General features: G+C 42.2%; 1 protein-coding gene across 7 annotated transcripts in view; it reads left to right on the plus strand.

Moving 5' to 3' along the window:
- Positions 1-24,069, plus strand: part of dlgap2a (discs, large (Drosophila) homolog-associated protein 2a) — a 162,805-nt gene that overhangs the window by 76,195 nt on the left and 62,541 nt on the right. Inside the window, exon 2 of one of the 7 annotated variants that reach the window (XM_085766847.1) lies at positions 440-472. The exons of the other annotated variants lie outside the window; for them this stretch is intronic. The gene's annotated coding sequence lies outside the window, so the exon portion shown is untranslated. The remainder of the gene's footprint in view (positions 1-439; positions 473-24,069) is intronic. 7 annotated transcript variants of the gene reach the window in all.

Below are 24,069 nucleotides of genomic sequence, written 5' to 3' on the forward strand. Positions count from 1 at the left end.
GGCAGTGATGAATTGAAGCAATATGATGTCTCATTTTGTTCTTTTTGTTTTTTTCTCCATTTGACGCCTGTCTCTGCATCATTTTATCTTTTTATGCAGCCGCATGTGGCTGATGGTCATATTATGCATGGTTGCTGGGTTTCTATTATGTTGCACATGGGTTCTGCTCTGTAAGTAGGCCTACATAAGGAGCAGAAAAGCTCTGCTGTTGTCCATGCTATTTGTTCAGCTTTATTGTTTTTATTTGTTTTTGACAGCAAAAGAGAGAGAGACAGAGAGTGTATGTGTAACGCTGAATCTTGAATAGCAGTTGTTAGCATTTTTACATACAAGGCGGTGATGCTAATGTTTGTCCCCACACCCACATGCACAGACATAAACTTTCACATATGTGTTGCCTCTATTAATCTGCTGTTGTCTCTCTTTGGTCCTTGTTTAGAATCACAGTGCACACTGTGTGGTGAACCAGAAGGTGAGTGGGCCTCGCCATTCCCCAAAAGCTCTTGTCATCGTCATCTCCCGGCTTGTTGTTTGCTGTTCGGGGAGGGTGGGAAGAGGAGCGGGGGCGACGCTTTGCTGCAGACACACTGTTCTTCAGTCTTCAAACTCAGCAGAGCAACAGCACAGGCCAGTTTTTTAGGCTCCAAGCAGAAAGGCTACACATTATAAAGATAGCATCTTTTGCTTTGGTTTCATTTACTGCAAACCATCCACACAGGAGCCCTGCACAACTATAACAGGTGTAGAATGGACTAGGTCAACAAATGTAATTCCAGGACATGGCCATCTTTGTGCAGTTGAGGTTACTCTCACTGACCTGACTGATTGACAGCGTGAAGGCTGAAGGACGCATCCTCAGACTGCTGACTAACCACACATGCTTCTGCTTCAACATCTCATCGAATGTTACGATTTCTGTGTACACATGTGTCTTTATGAGTGTTAATGCACTCATGCACATGTGTAATTGTGTGATCATCTGTGCCCAACATGCTCCAGATGTATTTGAATAGCTGAAAGCTGCTTAGCTCTCAAGCCTGCCACAATATTGTAAGTGCTCCTCTCATGTTACTGATACAACCTAATCCTCAATTTCCAAGTGCAAACCATTCCCATATGTCTCCCATTTCATTCCTAAAGCCAGAGTCCATCCCTCTGCATGGATTATCATTTTTCAAGCGGTGATTATTCCTTTCATGGTCCTTCTGCTGAGTCATTATTGCCCAGGCGTTTAATCTGTAGCTGTTGTCGGGTTTCATATGGCAGTCTACTGTTACATGACAATGTTACTAAACAAAAGTGACCCAAAATGAATGTGAATACAATAGGAGCTGACAGGCTTGTTTACATTTTGCAGTGAGAAGGGTGAATCTAGAAATAAAGCATAAACATGTTCAGTGACAGGCTCAGTGACAGATATGATATTTCCCCCCTGGACTTAACCTTGTCCAGGAATCAGCCATGTGCCTCTAAGCCCAATAAGCATTATTCAATGTCTCAAAAATCAATGCCGCTCTCTCTTCTTTGCTTGATTGGATTAAGACATAATCAAATCGAACGCGATAACTGTGTGCCTGTGACCTTCCCGCTGAGACAGGCGGAGAGAGGAGGGAGGAGAGGCCTCGGGGAAGGACGGGGAATGTGTGTGTGTGTGTGTGTGTGTGTATGTGTGTGTTTACAGTAGTTTATGTGCGCAAAGATGTGTGTAGTTGGGCGGAAGGGAGCTCCCAAGGCACCTCCATGCTGTTGCTTCATGTTGCACCGAGCATCAGGGCCACAGGGCCACAAAGCCACAGGGAGAAGCACGGTGTCCTGTAAACCTCAAAAGGCAGAACAGCCCTGGAGAAGAGTGTGTTTACACTTGCAGTATGTGTGTGTTTGAAGGTGAAGGTTTTTGTGTCTGTAGGGCTCATTTCTTTTGAATACCTACTTAAATTTGTTGATAGTACTGACTAAAACTACTTAAAGGGATAGTTCAACATTTTCAACAATCGCTATAGTCATAGCAGTAGGTTTGTTACCTTTATTTGTTGATGTAAACTATTTTTAGAACATGTCCTGGATCTGGTCAGATGCAAACATGAACTGATGAAGCATCTTGGATGAGAGGTGAAACGTCTTCCTAGACAAATAACCAAGTCCAGTTGCATTCGATTTAAATGTCCTTGAGATAACTATGACCTGGACAAATGAGAATATTCACAGGCCTATTTTTTGAACGGCAGAGCAGAGCCGTCCCATTTTATTTTGAAATTACCTGTCTTGTTCTTCCTCCACCCTCCCTCCTGTGATTACCTCATGTGTCTCACCTGTGTGTGATTTCTCCGTGTTTTCCCTTGGTCAGCAGGGCTGTAGCCAGGGTTTTGAAATTGGTGAGGTCCTATAAGGTCCAGAGGGGTCCGGAATTAATTAAATGTTAATTTTATATATTTTTTTTAATTGTATGGCAGCCATCTAGGGAAGGTTTTCACCACTGTTCTAAGCTTAGTGTTCTCCTTCAGTGGATAAAGGCGCCTCTCACCGTGGTTCACTGGCGTCCCGAAGATTTAGAAATGACTTTCCAGACCGGTACAGTATAGGTGTCAATTATTAGTTTTTTCATCTGTTCTTGAGTTTCTTTCATCCCATGCAAAAAAAAAAAATTATCACAGTTAGTTCATGATTTAACAATGCATCACTTTGGACCCCTCTAGCTATACATAATTACATCAAAATGACCCACAATTATATAAAGTAGACTTAGACTTTTTATATTATTAGACCTATTCCCCCCCCCACAGGCACCTGTCATCTCAATTTCAGTTTTCTGCATTCCGCCGATACATCAACTTCCCGCGTGTCGTTTCAAAATAAAAGCTGACCGATATGTTTATCATGCTATTTAGCCCTGTGGCTGCTTCTTCTATTTTTTTTCTCACAGAAACTTTTACCGAGGTCCGGACCTTGGTGACCTCATAGCTGGCTACGGCCATGTTGGTCAGATTGTTCTGTGTTCTGCCTGTGAGTTCCTGTATCTGCTCCCACTTGTTCACATCTTGTCACCTTGTTCACACTTTAGCATATCCAGATTGTATCTAGTTAGATATTTTTTACTTTGTTTATTAAATTCTCACACGTGGAATGGTACAGGTCCATAGGGTGGATATATCTGTACCTAGATCTTCCTTCCATGCTTCTCATTTATGATCTGCATTTTTAACTGAGTTTGATAACAAATAAATATATAGCTCTGCTATAGGACCTTTCAGAAGTTGGAGACCTGGTTAAGAGACTATATTGACTCGTTCTAATGTAATTCCTTAGCTGGAGGAATTTAAAGAAATATTTTATCTTTTATCTATGTCATATTTATGTCTAATTTATTCGAATGATATTGTGTTATCAGAGTGAGGCAGATACAGATCTTGAATTTTTTGTAGTCCCTTTAATGCCCACTTTCTAAATGCAGCATCGCTGGCCAAATAGGAGTGTATATTGACATACATTTGTGTACTTCAAACCATACTTTTACCATATTTTGACAATCGGGTTAGTGGTTTGTTTTATCAAGTTCGGCAATGTATCAGAATAAAAATACAGGGATAAAGGCTGTAATTTCCTCAGAGGTACAATTGTGTAATATTTTTCAGAACTGAGGTATTAGTCACTTTTGGCCAAGATTAAATAAAATACCCAGAACTTATCTGTTTGCTCTGAGAATTGTTAGAAAGGAACTGAATGCATTTACAAGGCCAACCAAGGCCTCACTGCCTGCAGGTAGCTGCTGTCCTGTGAGAGACAGAGAGAGAGCGTGTGATGGTGTGAGGAAGAAGGCCAGAAAGAGATTGAAGTGCAAACATGCACATTTGCACATCTTGTCTCCCATCTTGTCTCCCTCTCTTTGTGCAGAACGCTGAGCCAGGGGCAAAGTGTCCTGTTGGGATGCTCACCCCCATATCTCATAGTACATTCACACCACAAAACACACCCACTAACACATGAAATCGTTATGGACACAATCTTAGGTGACAGCATCATACCGTATGAAATACATACGTATTTATAATTATGAGGGGTGTGAAGGGATTTTAGTTAAATGTCTTTCAGTAATTGGTTGTTGCAAAGTCCTAGTGTATTTCTATGGTATGTGTTTAATTAAAGATTGTTCCCACTGAGCAATTTGTAGCACTTAATTTGTCATGGAGCATTTTCTTGCCAATCTGAATAAGAGCTTGAAATACTTAAGGCACGGCTGCTCACTGAGCATAATGAGTAACTCCTGTAGAATATTTGTGTTTAGATCATTTTTGTTGACTCTCCATGCAGTAAGGCCAACGGTATTGTTCAGTTGTTGTTTTTTTTCTTCTCAAGATGCACCAATTACTACTTTTCCTTAGGTTGTTGGGTGAAATGGACCGTGCCCTAGATTTGAAATGAAATACATGGCTCCAAACAGTGGAGAGAGAAAAACACCACCCAACTGAGAAAGCCCTGTGACATAAAATGACACACTTTTATGTAACACAGTTGAAAAACAGGACATTACTGTGTCAGCCTTGTCTGTAAACTATTCCTGCTGCGGAGGGGAGAAATCAGAGCTGTGAATAATAGCTATCATAGAACAAGGACAAGGAGGACACTTTCCTAGACGGGGGCGACCTTAAATCTAAACATTACTGAAAAGTCTAAATCACTGAACTCACCTTGACAGCCACTCTGTGACTCCAAACCGCAAAAGTGAAATTATTAGAGTCACGCCCACAGAATACGTAATATCAATAATGAAAATTCAAACAAGTCTAGTCAAGGTCTGACATATGGCGCTGGTCTTGTTTTGCATTTCTCATGTGAGGGACAAAGAAATCACAGCTGCTTCCGTGTCACAATAAGAGCCCCAACCTTCAGCTGATGCATTGGACAGTTTGCTCACAGACAGCGGGAGCACATGTGTGACAGAGCGCTTCATCATTAACCGAACCTTCACTGAGACCCTGAACTCCACCATGAGGGAGAGAAAGAAGAGAATTGGTTGAGAGAGTATAGGATGGAGCCATGGAGGGAAGTGATGAGTGAGATCCATCAGGGAGGACAGAGGAAGAGAGAGGAAAGTGAGAGGACTGCACTGTCTCCCAGAAATCTACTCTGTATACTGCTAAATTGTGAAGCTATGGTTTAATAGGAGTTATGATTGCTGCATTTTCACTACAGAGAAGACATTTCATGCATTTTTGTCCCTTGTGTCAATCATAGAGAGGTCTTTGGTGTGGATGGCGGGCGTACCAAGCATTTCATGGACGCAATTATTTTTCAAACAGCGCAGGGTGAGCAGCATGTGAGCAGAGCAGCAGCAGCTTCAGTTATCATTGGGTACAGTAAGTCAGAGCTGTAGGTCACCTGCACTTTACAAGCACTCAGTGCCCAGTAAACAGTCACTGTGCTTACTGTAACATTTACAGTCACTGTAGTTAGCATAAAAAACACACTTAAGGTCATGTTTATGGGCGCATGGTGCAAATAAAACATGAACTATAATGTGACTTGTGGAGACATCTGGATTTATGAAATAGGAGCGTATCCGTTCCATTAAAGGTGTGTCAGATAGTAGATACTGAAAAATAAAGTTTCATCTGTGTTTTTGTGTGTGAGACGATACAAGGGGAGAGAGGAACATTACATTTCTATCAAAACATATTGGTCCTGGTAGGGGGAAATGTAATTTGTGGGAGAAAAGGTCAGAGCGGGAGAGGAACAGAAAGGGCATTTGCAGAATGAGAACATACGACTGTAGAGACGACCAGCTACTGTGCAGAAATCAAAACACTTAAAGCGTTAAGCTCAGTGTGGTGCTTTTACATTGCTGCCGCCGTGTTTTCCCTAATTCCTTAATGACTCCTGCTCATCGCCACTGAATGACTGTGTGTTGGTGGCCGAGAAAACATGTCACACAAGTCAGTGCACTGAACTGCCATCCATTAGGCAGCAAGCTCTCATCCATCCAATTAGCCTGTGCCACAAATTGTACTTCATCAGCGCTGCAAATGGCTGCCTCTCAGTGATGTTGTGGTGCGCACACACACACACACATACACACCTCCATATTCAAGTACGGTATGTATTTAGACCCCCGGAGACATTTCCTCAAGGGACTGGGGGGCGTCTTGGAGCTATAGGTAATATCATTACACCCTAATGCATATTCCCCATGCCTAGAACAATGTCCTATATTGAATTGGGCAGCATGGATTTTTAATTTTCAGAAACCCATTTACATTGTATGTCGGCTAGACGAACAGGATGCATGCCAGACTGCTGGCCAAGGTCAGTGTCCAATATAGAGGAGGCTTGTTGGTAGGTGTGAGGGGAGTACTGATGTCATGCCTTATAAAACACAGAAGCACATGAGCCTTGATAATTCACTCTGTCTTCCTGTTCCAAGTTCACTCTGTTTATGGTTAGTCGATATAAAAATACAAAAAAACCCAATAATAATAGTTCTGTTTTCTGCCTAGAATTTAGAATAAGCACAATTATGATAGTTGTTTTGTCCTGTGTCACTGGGTCACAGTTTTAATTAGCAGAGAAAAGAAACTGGAGTTTTATTTGTTATGCTGCACTATTTTTCCATTGCTTACTCCAATCTGTGATTTGAAACTAAATTTTGAACTAAGTTTCTAGTACCAAAAAGAAAAACAGTTGACATTCATTGCTTTCATTTTTTTAAACGAGCTGCTCTGAATTACCTACACATCCAGCCCCCAGTCATTGCCGCCTCTAAAACTCAATGAATTTCCATGTACTATTATTGACTTACAGAGAGAAGTTACTTTTAAAGCAAAAAAAAACAAAACATTTTGGGTAAGATTTTAAGAAACTACGACAGCATATTATAAGTAAAATCAAACAAGCTGGAAGAGAGAGTGGAGTTTACAGCTGCAATATTACAAGAAAACATTATAAAGTCACAAATATATGAGAAATCTATGAGAAATAAAACCTATATATTTGCAATTTGTTGAAGGAAACACATCGACACCACAAGGCTGCACAGGGTTTGCTTGTGAGGCATTATGTCTGCAGTGGAAGAGCTTCTACTTACCTGTCAGATTTGGCAGTAAGGAAACATTTGATATTGTAGCCCAGAATCACCTGATCATAATGGTGCCTGTGCTTTCCAACTTTTCAAAGCAGACAGATGTGTTTCCTTTCTTGATTAAAACATAAGAACAAAAACATTATAAAGTCACAGATTTGCAAGAAGAATCTTACAAATCAAGGAAAAAAACATTTTTTGACTTTGTAATGTAAGATACTAACTTTAATGGCACTATTACGTAATCTTACGAAACTGCATTTAATCCAGCCATACCATATATTATTGTGCAGAAATTCGCACAGCACCTGTGATGTAGGGCAACAGTAAGAGCTTCAGTATCTTTGACTCTCCATCTAAGTGGTGTTTGTTGAAGTCTCACAAAGCTGCAGTTTCGTCTTTTGATAGTGGAGCTGGCATATTCTGAGGCCTTTGGCCTTCAGCTTGACAAGTCGTGTCTCTCAGCTTAAATCTTGGGCTGCAGCTTTACCGGCCTTTGCCAGCAGATCTGGCCCTGCTCCACACACCATACTGTACACAGACCAGGAGCCAAGCAGTCTGACGGCCAACAGTGCAACATTGGACTGCAGCGACGTTCTCAGCACTGGGAGGCCGACACAATGTTTTAGGGGCTTAGTGTTTGAGAGGATGGCAAAGCAGTAGCTTTATGTCACTAACAGCCGTCTGACAGAGAAAGAGAGTGAGCGAGCGAGCGGGGAGAGTAAGAGGAAAATATAACATCTGAAGATTGCCTGCAGCTGCCCAGTGAAGTAGGATTAAGAAAACATGCTATTTAAACTGCAAGCAATTTTTTTTCCTTCACCAGGCGGCAGGGAAAAGTGCAGCAGGCAGTCAATCTTTTGAGCTTATCATCAAGTAACCAAAGTTGCTCTCTCAGCTTTCCAGACCCTTCATTCTCTTTTGAGTCACAGACTCACACAGAGATCCACAAAACCACCACTTATTGTCACTCAACACACTTTCCTGACATTTTCCTTTCCTGCTTTGATATTTTTACACTTAATATCATCCTGCAGTACATTTGAAATGAATTTTTAACGTCCTAGGGAGAGTCTTTCATTTAGGTAAGCGACGTAAAAAAAAACGAATTACGAGACCAATATAATGAAGGAGGCTGCGAGGAGAAGGTTGTGGCAGATTGCTAGCACTGCCCCAGATATTCCTCGCCATCAAATCTAGATTCAGTTTGAGCACAAGCATGACTAATGTGAGCTGGAGATTGAAATGGGACACCTCTCTCTTTCTCTCACTCTGCTGGCACCAATCTGTCCACCTCTGACTCTCCAGTAATGCCAAAATCAGTGGCTAAAACAATGAGAGAGCAGAGATAAGACACCTCACTAGTTCAAGCCAGTGAGAGGCTTTCAGCAGCCTCAAGTTCAAGTCAGAGGTGTCTCCTGTCTTTCTCGCTCCACCACGGCTAGTGTTTTGTTTCCACAGCATGACATGAGAAACCACAGAGAGAGCAGGAGCTTTAACTGTGCGTAGCTGTGTGTTTGTGTGTGTCTCCCAGGTGAGCAGCTGTCCAGGTTTTGGCTGTAATGGCTGCAGGGGAGTGCATACGGAGCAGCTTTGCTCAGAGAATCCGGGGATAGCGAGGGAGGAAAGCTTGATATCACTTCAGGCAAAAGACTGATGAGCAGCAGAAACATCAGGAGGAGGTTTGACTCAACTCAGATGGGAATGTCTTGGATTAGCTTTTTGTGAATGCTCCCATTTATGACTCATTTGGAAAAAAAACAAAAAACAGAGCTTATTGGAAGAAATGCAATATTTGTTTTTTGTGTCATTGAGATGACTCACAGAATAATATATCTCCAAATATTTGTACCGTTATCGCCCCTAAGCATCAGAATACAGTCAGTAAAATGAGACTGATACATCTGAACTCATTGCTGCCTCTCGCTTCATCGGGGCTCATGTGGTTTTATTTGACTCCGGGGGTGATAACAAGAGCAACTGACCATCAGTATGCAAATCGTCTCATTACAAGGAAAGCTCTCCGGGGACGGTGGTGTAACTTTTGGCCGGGGGAGGTGTCATCACTCCGCTCCTGGTGCAGACATCATTCAGCTCCTATTTGAAGATAGTGGTTTAATTTTAAACACCCTGCTCATTCCTTTGGATACTGCATGATGTCAGTATTGGTTAAGTAAGTGCATAATATCAGAGTTTGTATAAGAAATGGGATCAAACTGGGTAAAACCACCAGATGTTGAGCATTTTTACACCTCACCACACAACTGGACTGTGTAGTTGCTTAGAATCATACTACATCTACAAGCTAGGCACCAATTCATTAGTACCTAAATAGTTTGCCAGTATTGACAATAAGCAGATCCAGAATAAACCATGACAATGCACTTGCGCACTCCAGTGTTATCAGTTACATTCATTCAGGCAGCAAAGAAGGAGAACTTTTTAAAACAGATAGAGGTTATATAGACACAAGACATAGGCTATAATATGTCTTACTTGAGCTTGAGAGCTGTTGTTTGGCTTGGTTAAACTATTAGACAGAAGAGTAAATGGACGTTTGTCCTGTTTGTCCCGCCTCCTTCCACGAGTTTCCACATGAGTTTGCACGAGTAAGGAAAACTAATTTCAATGTTTGGCACGGGACACAGTGTTTCAAATTTGATTGGATGTTGTGGTGTGTGTGTGTGTGTGTGTGCGCATGTGCAAGTGTGTTTAGCTAACATAGCTAACTGTTAGCTAGTAGGCTAGCTACGTTATACCTTGCTAACAGCTAGGCTAAGTGATGGACCGCAGGGAGAGGGAGGAGAGGCGAAAGAGAGTTTTGTGTCGGTGGTGGTGGTTAATGGTTCCCGTTTTTTCTCAGGCGTTTATATCGCAACGATGGTAGCCATTTGATTGATGGATGACGGATCCTGATCATTGGCTGATAAATTGTGGGCAACGTGACGCATAATTTGCATGCCTTCAATATCCAGTGCGGAAAAAAACTACCCTACTTTCACTCCGGATTTACTCAAAAATAGAATTTTGCACAAAGTTTGGTCTACATCGTCTGATAGATGAGTGATTACACTATTTTTTTGTGACATGCATATATACATGCGGCTGCAGATTACAGAGCTGTAATGTGTTTGATTGCTGTGTGCTGTTAAGAGGTGTGATTATGTCGGTTGCCAGGTGAATGGATTTGAACGGTCCTTTGACTCATTCTTGCTTCCTATATTTTCACTGGTGGAGTTGATTGTTCAAGGGAGGACAGAGCTACCTGCACCAGCACGGGTAAACACTTTACGGCTATAGGGTTTCAATTAGCAGTTGGCCTCTTGACCTTTGCTGTACTTAACACCAAATAGCTTAGGTTATCAGTCAGTAACAGGAGGGTGCAGGCCTGACTGTCACTGTTCCATAGTATCACTCACTTGACTCCGCACAAGATGATTTGTTACACAGAAAGGTCTGGGAACAGTGGAAACAGTTTGGCAGGCACTTTTATCCACTTGAAAGTTGATTGGTTGAACCATCTGTCCATCACATGACATAGTAGTGGAGCAACAAAGAGGAAACACATCAACATAAAACGACATGACAGCTAGTTAGTGTGTCAGCCAACAATTAGTGTTATCTTCACAAGGACAATTTTCCTCTTACTTTGCTGCTGTTTGTTGTGATGGAGTGAATGATCATAATAACCTCAAAAATGCATCTTTCATACAAATCAGGTCTTTCTCACAAATCAGTATGCACCGATACACAAGCAGCACTTACTTTGATATATGTATGGAGCATTATGTTAATGTGCGACTCATAAATGGGATGAATGATTCACAGAGAGAAAGGAAAATTACACAGATTCAAGTATTATTACCCGTATGAAAACATTTATTCCAAATATTGTAAAAATGGAGCACAGGGGTCAAAATTCAATGTCAACTTTAATTGACCATTAACATTTAGATTCAGGTAGGAAAATGATCCGTAATGTGGCTGCAGTCCCTCATGATTATGATGGCTTGCACGCCGTCTGTCCGACTCTGTGTCTCTCCCTCTCTTGGTCCAGTGGCGCTCGTCTTTGTTCCATGCACCATCCTGAAATAAGCACATCAGTCTGAATAAGGCAATATATGGCAACTTGATGTGCAACACAGCCATATCAGAATGCTGCATTCACATAATCAAATTTCCCACAGCTTGTTAATGTTATCGCTGCATTATATTGCACAAAATGGCAGTTTAGAAACTGTCTAATTGCTGGTAAATATCTCAACTCTATCTTTTTAATTAAAACCAGGGAAGGAGTAGAACGTCCGCTGAGGTTTTCAGTGAACTGAGACTGGTGAAAGGGATTGGTTCACAGAAACACACACAAGCCATCTGATCATCAGGTCTCATTCTCTCTGGTTCTCTTCCATCTGTCTTGCCATTGTCCTCTTTTTAATATGAGTGTGTCCACTGCCTCACACTCGCCGCGGTTATCAGTGTGGAGGTTCTCTCCCTGCGGGCACTGCCTCTTTCTTCAGAGCTTCTTATTAAAACCCCAAACCTGGCCTATGGGGGCCTCTTGCTATCTTTCTCCTTCACCACCTCTCTTTCTCTTTCTCCCCTTCCTCTTTAAACACACGCACTCGGGGGCAAAGGTGGGAATTTCTTTCCAGTTTGTTCCACTCAGTCAGGCATGAACTCTTCAGATTTTTCAACAACAAGAACCAATTACTGTAATAAGACTCATAAAATTCCCATGCCGAACCACCAATGTCATCATTTTGCATCATTTCTCTACTGGTGCTTTCACTTTAGACAACCGTGGCCTATATGATCAAGAGCCTCATGTGTATGAAGCCCCAAAGAAATTAATCATCGCTTTGCAAAACGATGGCACCTTAGAGATCCCGGTGATTACAGAGCAATGCAAACTCGCCGTATTTAAGCCCTGCATCGGTTTTTGATTAGAATCGAAGTTTATTGCTGCATTTTTATTCATGAAGTCTCTACAGATGCACCGCTTGGCTAGCCAAGCGTTAGACAGGGCCAGAGATAGCGGATGATGCACTGGCTTGCTAGTGAATCGCAAGTGCACTGTTGCTATGTATAGGCTCGGAGCACTCAGAAGAATGGATCGGGAGAGTATAAGACTGATGGGGACTGTCAGGCTGCAGTAGGGGTGAATCATGAACACTCCTCCTTTCACCCATCTGAATTTCCACATAACGTTTCCTCCTCTTGAACATTTCCTGCTGGAACAGTTGTCTCCTGTTCACAAGCATTTTATTTTTATAAGATTCAGCAGGGTGGGGACGGAGGAAGGACCACGGGTCTGATCCTTTTCATTTCAACCTAATTGACGTCATTGACATTTGACTCTGTGCTCCCAGAGCCGCTCATAAAACAAGAAGGGGCTGCAGCTTGATGACACAGTGCTCATCGGTTTATTGTTGCACATTGTTTACAACTTGATAAGCTGAAACAGCTTGAGGTCACAGAGAGAAGAACAATCCCTTTACGTAACGGGGAGACTCGGTCCTCTGCACCCTGTGACGGACAGTAAGTCTTTCAGGGGCACTGAATCATCATGATGGGAGAGATAATGAATCAAACACACATCCTACAGTAGAATATCGGGGCATTGCGGCGGCTCTCTCCTCCACTCAAGGATGTGCTGGTGCCACTGGCAAAAACTACCTCTCACTTTGTGTTGTTGCTCTCTGTTTACACACTAGCACTAAAATCACATTATCATGCTCTGCAGCCTCTTCATTTAGCTGGATATTTGACTCAGTAGTGCTGGGAGAAGACATTAGATTCTGACAGCATGTCAACCAGCAGGAAATAGGCTTATTTTCTTCATCTGGTCCTTTTTTTCTGCTCTGATGACAGCAGACATTCCTCACAGTCCCTGTGAAATCCCATGATATCACACGTTAACGTACCAAACTCTGGCTTTTAATCATGTGTGTGTTGGGTACATGCACGTTGCAGCACATTGGAACTCGCCACGTAGCGCTTCAGCGAACCACCCTATCTGCAGCTCTATTAGCTATTTACCTCAGTGCAGCTCAGGTGAACGCAAAATGAGTTGAGCAAGTCAGACAGATTTCCCAGAAGCCCCGAATTCATTGCCTTCAGTCAGGCTGAGACTTTGTAGTGACACAGCACACATATGCTCAGAGGACCAAAAGTTTAGCTTGGAAAATTGAATGAAGCTGAGGAAACAACATTGCCATTATCTCTGTAACAAAACTAGGTCCTGCAGTATCGAATCTTACATAATAATTCAGGTCAATAACCGACTGCAGTCTCTAATTTTCTTGTCATTACGGCGCTCTGTGTCTGATGAGCTGTCTTGCCTTCTTCAGTGACTTCCAACACAAAGTGTTTCCTTTTTTATATATATATATATATATATCAAAAATTGCCTCACATTAAAATTGTGGAGCACTTGAACACTTGAAGCACAAAGCTTCATTCCCATTCATGACAGCAATGTCTGCATGCCCCCGAGGTGCAGTCCTAGAGCTGGAGACACATTTTTCATGGCTAAAAATAAACATATTTCATGCCCACCCCCCCATTCTGATTTTCAAGAGGAGACACACTACCAAAGAGCATAAATAAACAATAGAGGGACAGTGCACATAGGTTGAACTGCTGTGGGGGACTGCCATTATTTTCCAGCAACAATTATGACAATATTGCTCTTCCGTGTGTTTGTGCTGCCCCCTCCCCTCCTCTTCATTCCCTCCCCATCAGGGAACATTTGAATCATGCGTGTGACTGAGGCTGATTCGCACGCAAACGATTTCTCTTCCCACACACAAGTTTGGGAGAAGTGTTATTTCTGAGATCTTTGTTTTAGAAATGATTTATTGGTGATTACCATTTGGCAATTCTCCCAATACCTTCCAGGGATTGTTGGTGTTCAGAACTGAATACAGGTCTCTAATAATGATGTGAATCACGCCCCCCAAAAAGCGTCGTAGCTGCAGTGATTGCTTCAAATTTGGTTCCTTTGTGCAGGAAATTCACTCCGTGTGTCTGAAAAGATGAATGAGTGGAGCTTTTTGTTGTCGCTGACAATGTTCAATCACAGCACCTCCTGTGGTAAAGCCTACCTCAGGACACAATGGCCGGTCCTTTTGGCCCGGTCTGTGTGTGCGATAACCAGCATCAGTCTGACGTGGCAATAATCCAAGATCAGTGGGGTTAATAGTGTGTGTACTGTGTCGTCACCCTGAAGGCCCTCACTTCCTTGAGGGTTCTCATAACGACTCAGTGCTCGGGTCCAATGTGGACCTGGGGAAACATTAATTCCTCACCCAGCCTCGGCGGGGGTCAGGTCCGGTTAATCTTTGAGGCAGGAAACTGGACTGTGGAGCCATGGATGATGGATGGACGCCGTGACTCATGGTCCTCCATCAGATGTATTTCCCTTAAACGTAATTCACCGTTTAAGTCACAGGAAGGTAGAATTAAAACCTGTTTTGCATCTTTTAGAATTCAAAATGAGGGAGCACCGAAGTTCTTATCGTATGCCCATTTTGCAGCAGCAGGGTCACTACTTCTGAGCTCAGCCCAAGCGCTTTCAAACAGCATACAAGATACTTAATTTTCATTCACTTTAAAACACTGCACACTGTGACAGCCAGGCCCACTTAACGTTCATTCTAAAAACCCTACAATCCATCACTGTCGGCCACACAGGCACTTCTGTAGAAGTAATGCAACCTGTGGTATTTCCTCCTGGCACCCTCAAGACCTCTCTAAACTAGTAAAAAAGAAAAAAAAACTCCCCTCACACTGCCACTTATCTGCCCCGCCTCGTGAGGTGCAACAACTGAACACTTGCAAACAACTGAGCACTTTATGTGACCTTCAGTCTGAATGGAGAGAATCTCTATTACTCTGTGTATCTCTCTTACTCTCTGTGATTCACTGAGGTTGATTCATGTTTTTGAGCTGTGGGATGACACAGGCTGCAGTTATAACAGCTTGAGGAGCTACTTCATTATTGTTTGTTCTCCTCAGCAGTGGGAGGTGAGGAGGTGGGTACATGGTACGTCCATGTGTTCATGCCACACAGTGAGGATTTATATTGAGGCATGCAGATCCCTCCCTGGCTTCCATAGTTCACAGCGGCAACTAGTGATTATCCCTGTCATTGAGGAATTCATTTGTTACTTTTTTGTTAACTTATGCATTGTTAAATAAAAAAGTAAAAATTGTATAAAAATGTGTTTTTGAGCCATGGTGGAGGTGGTGGTAGGTGGATTAGACTCCAGTTGGTCAGTCCTCCACTTGAACTCACTGAAAAACATGTGCATTATCTTGTAATTTGGCACAGATATTCGTGGTTCCAAGAGGATGAATCCCACTGACCTTGGTGACTCTTCCCTAACTCTTCATCTGCCATCAAGAACATGTCTGGTTCTGGCCCACTGAAATATCTCTACAGCCAACAGACAGATTGGTACAATCTTACACAGCCATTCATGGTCCCCATATGATAAACTGAATGACGCTATCAGGACGTTCACTTTTGTCTTTCTCTTTCTCATCTCTATCAACTATTGTACAGATTTTAATGAAATTTAGTCAAAAGGTCAAAGGAGGGATTTTTTACATATAATGCCAAATAAAGAAATGGTATTCCTATTAGACCCAACTTCATTCTATATTCAACCAATGTTCGCATGTAAACATGTTAAATTAAGTTGGAGAAATTATTAACATAGTTGGTATAAGCTGATATAAGCTTCAGAATGATTGCATTATTGTCATTATTGTCATTGTGGGGATGTAAACATGCTGATTTTTGCATTTAACTCAAAGTGCGTCTGCGTTTAAATAGCTCCAGCTAAGTGCTGCTTCGTAGACTCCATGCTGGGGCTCCAAACAAAACAAAGGGGCATCAAACACACCCACGCCTGATAAGCTGAAAGCAGGGAATTTTATACTTCATATTAAGAAATTAACTATAGAACTATTAAGTAAGTGCGCGATTCTTCAAGCTGCAACATCTGCAACATTGATCTTATGGTTTCCAGCCTGCAACTGAATAATTTCTTCAAATGAGCGCAATATAATGCAAGTGTGGCTGCTGGTCATATACCATCTTATTACCCTAACCCTTACTCAACAAAATTGTTTTGTTGAGTAAGGGTTTAAGAGCTCTTTGAGTTCAGGGTGCCCTCTAACACTGAAAACATCATAAAATTCCAAATTTCATATGTGATCTTAGGAAATGGCTGTTAAGGTCAAGACCTTTGTTTCCTTCTCAGTCAAGCTTATCTGGTGACCTTAAGGTGTACTTTTTCGATCTTGGGAATCCTGGAAAAATCCATAAATGCTGTAATTAGTTCCAGTGCCATTTAACTTCACATCCTTCCTCATAATGCAACTCTGTGGGTCGTTCCCTCTCTCACTTTCTCTCTCTCACTATAATAGTAATTGAGCCACAGCCAGTGTTTACAGAGCCATCCCTCCTAATCTGTTTGTGATCAAGGTTTACACTAAGTAGCCCAGTAGGACGTAGTGAGATGCCCTGTGCTTTGTGAACATACACAATACACATACACAACATTAATAACTCAAGGTAATGACTTATTATCTATTGCCTTTATCAGACTGACAAAACCCATGGCATTCACAGGGAGCTGAACGAGAGAACCAGCATCAATTAAAGCACCACCTCTCATTGTTCACGTTCAGGCGGCATTTAAGTATGACAAGGGAAACATAATTAGGTCTTAAATTGCATTAAATTGACCATTGAGTGAAACAGATTCACAGCATGTTTCATATATTCCCTGTTAACTCATGCAAAACAGCGTTAATCCATCATAAGCATGCCTTGCTGCATGCGTTGTCTTGTCTCACCTTGTGCTATGTTAATTCACCCCCTTGTTTGGCTGCCTTCTCTCTCCTCCTGCGCTGCATTTCTACCTTTACAGAGAACAAAAACGATGTGAGGCAGTGCAGCACTTGTTCTCATTCACAGCAGCATCACATAGTCTTGCGCAGACTCAACCGAATGCAACAGTTTGTTGATTCTGAGTCACACCTGCTAATATTGAATGCTTTGTAATGAATGTTTTCCCAGACTTGTGTAATCTCTCCGATGAGGAACAGGAGGCAAGAAAAGACAATAAAGATGAAACGGCTATGTTACCCAAATGTAATGTTCCTCTTTCGATCATGATCCGCGGTGCTCACAGTGATGTAATTATTGTGGGCTCATTCGTTTGCAGCATGCGTACACATCACACGCAGGAATTTTTCAAAGCCCAGGCCTCAAGGACAAAGCATTAGAGGCCAATCAGGAAGCAGTGTGATGCAACGATGCGGTCGTTACCCTCTGGGGCTCGCCTTGTTGGAAATGGAAATGAGAGTGGGAGGGATATCACAGGCACTTTAATTGATTTCAGCCAAGGGACAGACCACCCAGATGTTGTGCGGTTTCAATATTCATACCAATAGATACGAAAACATCCTCATGTTCAGCGCATTTTGTTGTGAGAATGATTTACTGCATCATCTGAAAATGATGGAGACAATATCACTAATGACCTACAGTGATGTAATTGCTAGAGCGGGGTCGAGGGACATGTTTAATTGGTCCTCTCCTCTTGTGTCACAGAGCAACAGCGGAGCCGTCTTCCTTTTGATTTGAATGTCAACGCTGCTTTTTGCAATGGCATAAAGCATAGACGTTGCATCTTTTTCTAGTGTGGTTTAAAGGCCCATTTATACCCTACGGTAAAAACGGATACGGACGAAAGTGTCCGTATCCGGAGGTCGTTTCATCCGTCAGTGGATCCGTTGCCTCTGAGCTTACGAATCCGGAGTGCTCCCGGTGAAACGGAGCACTACCACCGGTCACCGGGGTGGCAGTAATGAGTCTGAGAGAAAAGTCACTCCATTACGGAAAATCGGCGAAGGAGAGAGTAGTTGCCGGAAATTCAAAGAAGACGGAGAAGACGAGAGTAAACATTAAACATTTAAAGGGACAACGAGGAGTTTCTATTTGGTTATAAAAAAGTCTCACGTCAATGTGGATGAATCTACGCTACCCACACTTGTTAATGGGCCCATTTTCGATAAATATATCGTTTTGTCTCTATCGTTATTCTGTTATTATTAGTGGTGGCGGAAATGCTGGTCGAGCCGACCAGCGTTTCTTTACTTTCGGTTTCGTGGCGAGTCATGAGAATAACGCAGCAGAATCGCCGTTTATGGTCGGAACTACGACGGTATCTGATCGTCTTCGAACTTCTGACTTTAATTATTGATGAATGAAAACATGAGTCTGTCTTGCGCCGGTCAAAGAATTTCACGCGTGGAGGCTCATAAATGTAGTGTGAAAACGCTTTGCTTTTCCAAAACTCCTCGTTGTCCCTTTAATAATGGTGCAGAAGTTGGAGAAGATATGTGACTTGGTGAGAGGGTACATACATTTAATGTTGGTGCCAGTAATGACAGCGTTCGTTGACATGGCAACGTTTGCCGTGTCAACAATGCTGTAATTTATGACACACACTGCCCCCTAGAGGATAAGTTGCGTTACGTCCATAAAAACGGTGAAACCGGACGGAGGTATGTAGGCCAGTTACGGAGAGAACGTTTGGTACGGACGGACGGATTACGTCGGAGGTATAAAGCCAGTTTAAGGCTCCAATCTCATGTTGTGTTCAGGGATGCATCTCTTATATCTGATCCGCTTACAAAACATTGATTAAACAATCACCACAATAGTTTCTCCTTAATTTTCTGTATCTGTAACTCAGTGTGATGTCTGTTTACTATTTAGTAGTTGTTGGAGTGATACATTTACCAGCAATGAATGGGATTATGAAATTATATCATCTTGTTGACAATGATCTCCTGAATGGATTTTATACAGTTAACCAATGAACACTGGAATATGGAATACCACCAACTGTAAGGATGTGTAGTCACTGTAGAAGCACAGACCCCTGAATTAGGACATGGCTGGCCGATCTGACCGTAGCACCTACCCATGCACTGTATGTGTGACCACAGGGAAAGACCTTCCAGTCCTGGCTGTCCTTGAGCTTTGTTTCTAAGCAACGATGGATGGATGGATGGATGGATGGATGGGTGGATGGATGGGTGGTGGATGGATGGAATGGGGATGGATGGGTGGTGGATGGATGGAATGGGGATGGATGGGTGGTGGATGGATGGAATGGGGATGGATGGGTGGTGGATGGATGGATGGAAAGAATGGATGGAAGGAATTGCTACCACTAGGCCTGGGACGATAATAAATTTTGCTGGACGATATATTGTCCCACAAATTATTGACGATAAACGATATTATTGACACATTTTTTTGAGAACAAATTAACCACTAACATAATAATATTTCATAATAATGCAAGTAGACCCTTTTAAATGCGATAAACTTTTATTTCTCATTAGTATTTTTTTTTAACCATTGTAATTGGAATGACAAGAACTTATATAGCTACTATCCTAAATAAATAAAATAAACAAAAAATAATAAACAGTGCAGTGCAGCTCTTCTGTCCAATAACGTGGGATAATAATGTCCACCTGGCTCCACTTTTCATTCAAACCAGAGCTATCGCTCTGATTCAAACAAACTAATGTGACTTGCACAGATGTAAGATTTCATCAATGAGACTAGCATTTATCTCCTAAAAAGTATTAAACCAGCCGGTCGTAAACCTCTAAAAACCTGCTGATAAGTTTTCTTAGTCGTTTTCTCCCCCAATGACGGAGGTTGACCGGCCCGTGAGCTGCTGCAGACGGCTGCTGCCTGTGGGAAGCCCCGCTCCTCCTGCTCGCTGCTACCACATTAGCTCCAAAAACGTCGGAGGAAATCTCCTAACAGGCGATATGTGGATAAACTGACCACAGACTGGGGATCTAAACTGTGACTTTCTGGCATGAAAAAATATATAAAGTGACGTGTTAACAGCGCTGCAGCGAGAATTACGGTAAAATAGCTTTTAGCTGCTTAGCTTAACAGCTAACGCTGCCGGTTGCTGCCAAATGCATTCTGGGAAACAAAGATCCTGGATGACTGAAAAGAGGGTTCACTCCTTTCATTCTGCAAAACAAACGGCCCAGGTGCTGAGACCAGGCTGAGACCGATGCACAGAGTGAAGCCTCTTGTCATGCAGCCTGGTTGGAGGAAAACAAATACGTGCGCACTGCGCATGCACATGGCGATTTATCGAGGCTGGAAAAACTATCGAATTCATTTTCATTTATCGTGCGATTAATTGATTTATTGATTATCGTCCCAGGCCTAGCTACCACTTAAATGGTCTACGTCAGAGATTGTATTTAGAGCACTGTTAAACTAGCAGAGCCTTGTTGAGCTTTACTGCCACAAGGTAAGACCATATTGCCAATGTTCTTATTTGCACCTCATGAATTTTATTTTCTAGCCGTCTTTTCCGTTTGTTTGTTTGTTTTTTATTTTATTTTAGCAGAAAGCTACACTAAACAATGGCACTGCAGGACTATTTGCAATGCTGCCTGCATGTTATTTATCCTAACCCCCGAGAGTCTACTGTACCTCCAAGTAAAATTGTTTTGTCATCACCATTTATTTGATGGAGTGATGCTCCATCAAATAATCCATCTGTTTTAACTGAATGCTGACCCGTCTTTCATCCCCTCTCGTCTGCCACCTGTCTTCACACTCTGTCGATCTGACGGCACTCAGATTCCTGCACACAAATACATGTGTATTAACTAGTCTGACATTCTGAATTACTTCGAGTCAAGTCACAGAGAATCAAAACTGGCTTGTCGTAGAAATGCTGCAGAAAGACCCCTGAGAGTAAGACTAAAGGGAGTGTGAAGTGGGAATAACAACTGTAAACCAGAGACCTGTTCGCCCTGTCAGCAATCAATCTCATGCTGTTGATGCGTTTTCTGTCTTCCTGTGTTTTTCTTTCTGTTACACACCTGTAGAACAACAGGTTGCACCATATGCATTAAATGACAGGTACATCCAATCCAGTCTGTTTTGTTTCTCAGAGCTTTTATCCATGTTTTCCACATCTCCTTTTATCCCATCAGAGCTACTTGTGTTGGATCTGGATCAGCCCACTCACTCTGTCAAATCATTACTACAACCATGTGGTTTCAGTGACTACCTGGGGAAGTAAATGAAAGACTTGCTGCCCCCTTAAGAGTGCTTTTGCACAGATGTTGACGATCAAGGCAGCTTGAGTGTACATATACGCTCTACTCGTTAAACTCAGATGACCTATTTAGGGAGTTGCATTCACCTTCATCTGTTATGATGTACATGTTCATTGACCTTCCTGTGTAGCCTTCTTATATGATCTATAAATGAGGAATCTGACAAATGTTTGTCTGAGTAAAAATGCAGATTAGGATTCAAATGACCAAACATGCAGTGCATAAGACAGCTCTGTGTTCTGTGACCTTTTTGTACTGGACTCTTTCTCATCCCACAAAGGTCATTTTTGTACCACCCTTGGTCTGTTATTGACTTTGGGCTTCAGCTTGCGCTCTGAGGTGCTGTTCAATGAGCTGAAACCTGCCAGACAAGATCAATCGGTGCAGACGCAAAGGAGCTGAATTAATTTAGAATCATTTTCATAAAAATATACAGTTCATTCTGTGCAACTTTGAATAAACACTAACTTCACATTATTCATGTTTATCAGCGGTTTCCATGTCCAATCACAACAAATAGAGAATTAATTTTACACTACAATCAATTGATAATTTGGTTGATGGAAAACTAATCAGCAGTGATTTTAAATCATTTATGGTCAAATTTTAGGGGGAAAAAAAACTTATTCGATGATTTTCTTAGTCTTCTATCCTAATGAAGTGAGTATCATTGAGTTTTTGGTCAGACAAAAAAAATATTTGAAGGGATCCATTTTTCACTGTTTTCTCATATTTTGAAGAATAATAGTCAATACTATTTAATGCAAGGGGTTAATGGTAGTCCCACTGTATAGTAAGGTGGAACTTCAGATTTAACCTCGACCACACTTATTTCAGTGTAATGGCTGTGTCTAAATGTTTATTATTATTTATTGAATGAATCAATGTATTGAATTTTACTTCACTGCTTAGAAATTAGGGCAGGAAAACATTAGGACAGACACTTACTCTAATTATTTCATTGTCAGATGTGACCAAGTTCACCTTCATCATCCTCCATCCGAATCAACACGTGCATCCTCATTGTGTTTGAGAGTGTGTCTGTGGGCGCAAATGAGTGTTTCATCGATGTTCAGTGCTGCAGCGAGGTTCAGTTTGCGAATTCTTCCACTCACACACAGTTTATGTGATCCTGGCGGTAATTAAGACTTGTCTAACCCCCTCAGATGTTGTCAGTGCACTTAATTTTTCTGATCTGATTTTGTCCAGATTAACATCACAGAGAAATCATTTAACACACTGATTGACTTTGCGGCTCAAATGTTCCGGCTGACTTTGGAGAAAAAGGCGGGTGAGAGACAAGGATCTCAACTGGACTGTCGGTATCACTTCCATCTCCAAAAAGTCATTATGGCCGCCCCCCCGCCCTGCGCTCTCTGGGCTGCTGTGGTCTGCAGAGAGGAAAATTACATTAGAGGGGAAAGGATTTCAATTGTCTTCTTGAGGCTGAGGGTTGTGGTTGCCTGCAGGGCTCAGGGGATCTGTAGTGCTTTTAAAATAAGTTTCATGATGGGATTGTCTCTGGGGGCTGAGCGCTGGTCTGGGCCTCGGACCTGCTCGTCTGGCTCTGGACGCATTTGTGTCTTCTTTTTTTCTTTTTCTTTAAACGTCATCCTTGTAAATAACAAACAGGGTGACGGTATCAAATTGTCTCTCATTTTCTCCTGAACTCCTCAGTGGCTGCAGAGACAGCAAAAGGATGTGAACTTCAGAGCGTGTTGCTATGGAAACCAGGAACAGTTCTGAGGCTTCCTCTAACAAGTTGCCTGGCAATGCAGTCCTAGCTGTTACATAAGATGGAACTTACTCTCTCCCTCTCTCTCACACACACACACACAGAGTCACAGTCACAGGGCTTTTCCTGTGGCAGAATTTCACATTCAGCATGATTTATTCATATCTGGATAGCTGCACTGGATTTATGATTCCACCATGTGAATGCAAGCCCATGCAATCTACCACTCTTGGCAAGAGTTTGCGCAGGGGCATTGTTGGCCTCCCAGTCAGTTTCTGTGGCTGTTGTAAATAAAAAGGGGGACTTTGAAACGATTCAGATTGACGAGATCATTACTTGAGCGAGAAAATGATACAAAAATAGCAAGATAATTCTGTACAGTTGTGGCTGTTGTGTGGGGTGAAATTACCACAGCAGCACATGAGATGGGCTGTGCATTTTCAATGTTAGGACTGTAACTTCATCCTTTTTTAGTTCAACTCCGAGATGTAAAAGAGGAAGCAGAAAGTCGAGAAGCACAAAAGCTTTAAGTGTTGTCATTCAGGAAGGAACGAGGAACGCTGATCCCGACAGTTTTTTTTTTGGTAATTTCCATGTCACCTATCGTTCTGTCCTCACTTTGACTGGCGCAGAGAGAGAGAGAGAGAAGCCAGGGAGGAGCGCTGAGCAAAGCACGAGATAACACACTTCATCATTAGCGGGTTCACGATAAGTATTCAGACATTCAGCAGCGTCTCCTTATCTGGCCACCATAATCTCTCTGCCGCTAAATACTATGGCCGCCTTCAGCTCGCCACTCTGTCGGTGAAATTGGGCGTTAGAGAAGAGAAATTGTCATTTTACGTTTGTTGGGACAGCCTGCCAATAGCCTAATCATTTTTTCAAGAGATTAGTGTGGAGGCTGATAGACTCCAAGCTCTTTAGGGGGTTACAGGAATATGAATATCTGCTGCTATAGCTTCTGTTCCCTTTTGTATCAGTATCGTTTTCCAGTCTCCTGTATTTGTTATCTCCCAAAATATATAGCCGCACGCAAACTGTCTTTCCTTAATCATCACTGTTGTTT

The sequence above is a fragment of the Trachurus japonicus genome, chromosome 22, assembly GCF_045865225.1.
Source record: "Trachurus japonicus isolate A0001 chromosome 22, Traja_1.0".
Lineage (NCBI taxonomy): Eukaryota > Metazoa > Chordata > Actinopteri > Carangiformes > Carangidae > Trachurus > Trachurus japonicus.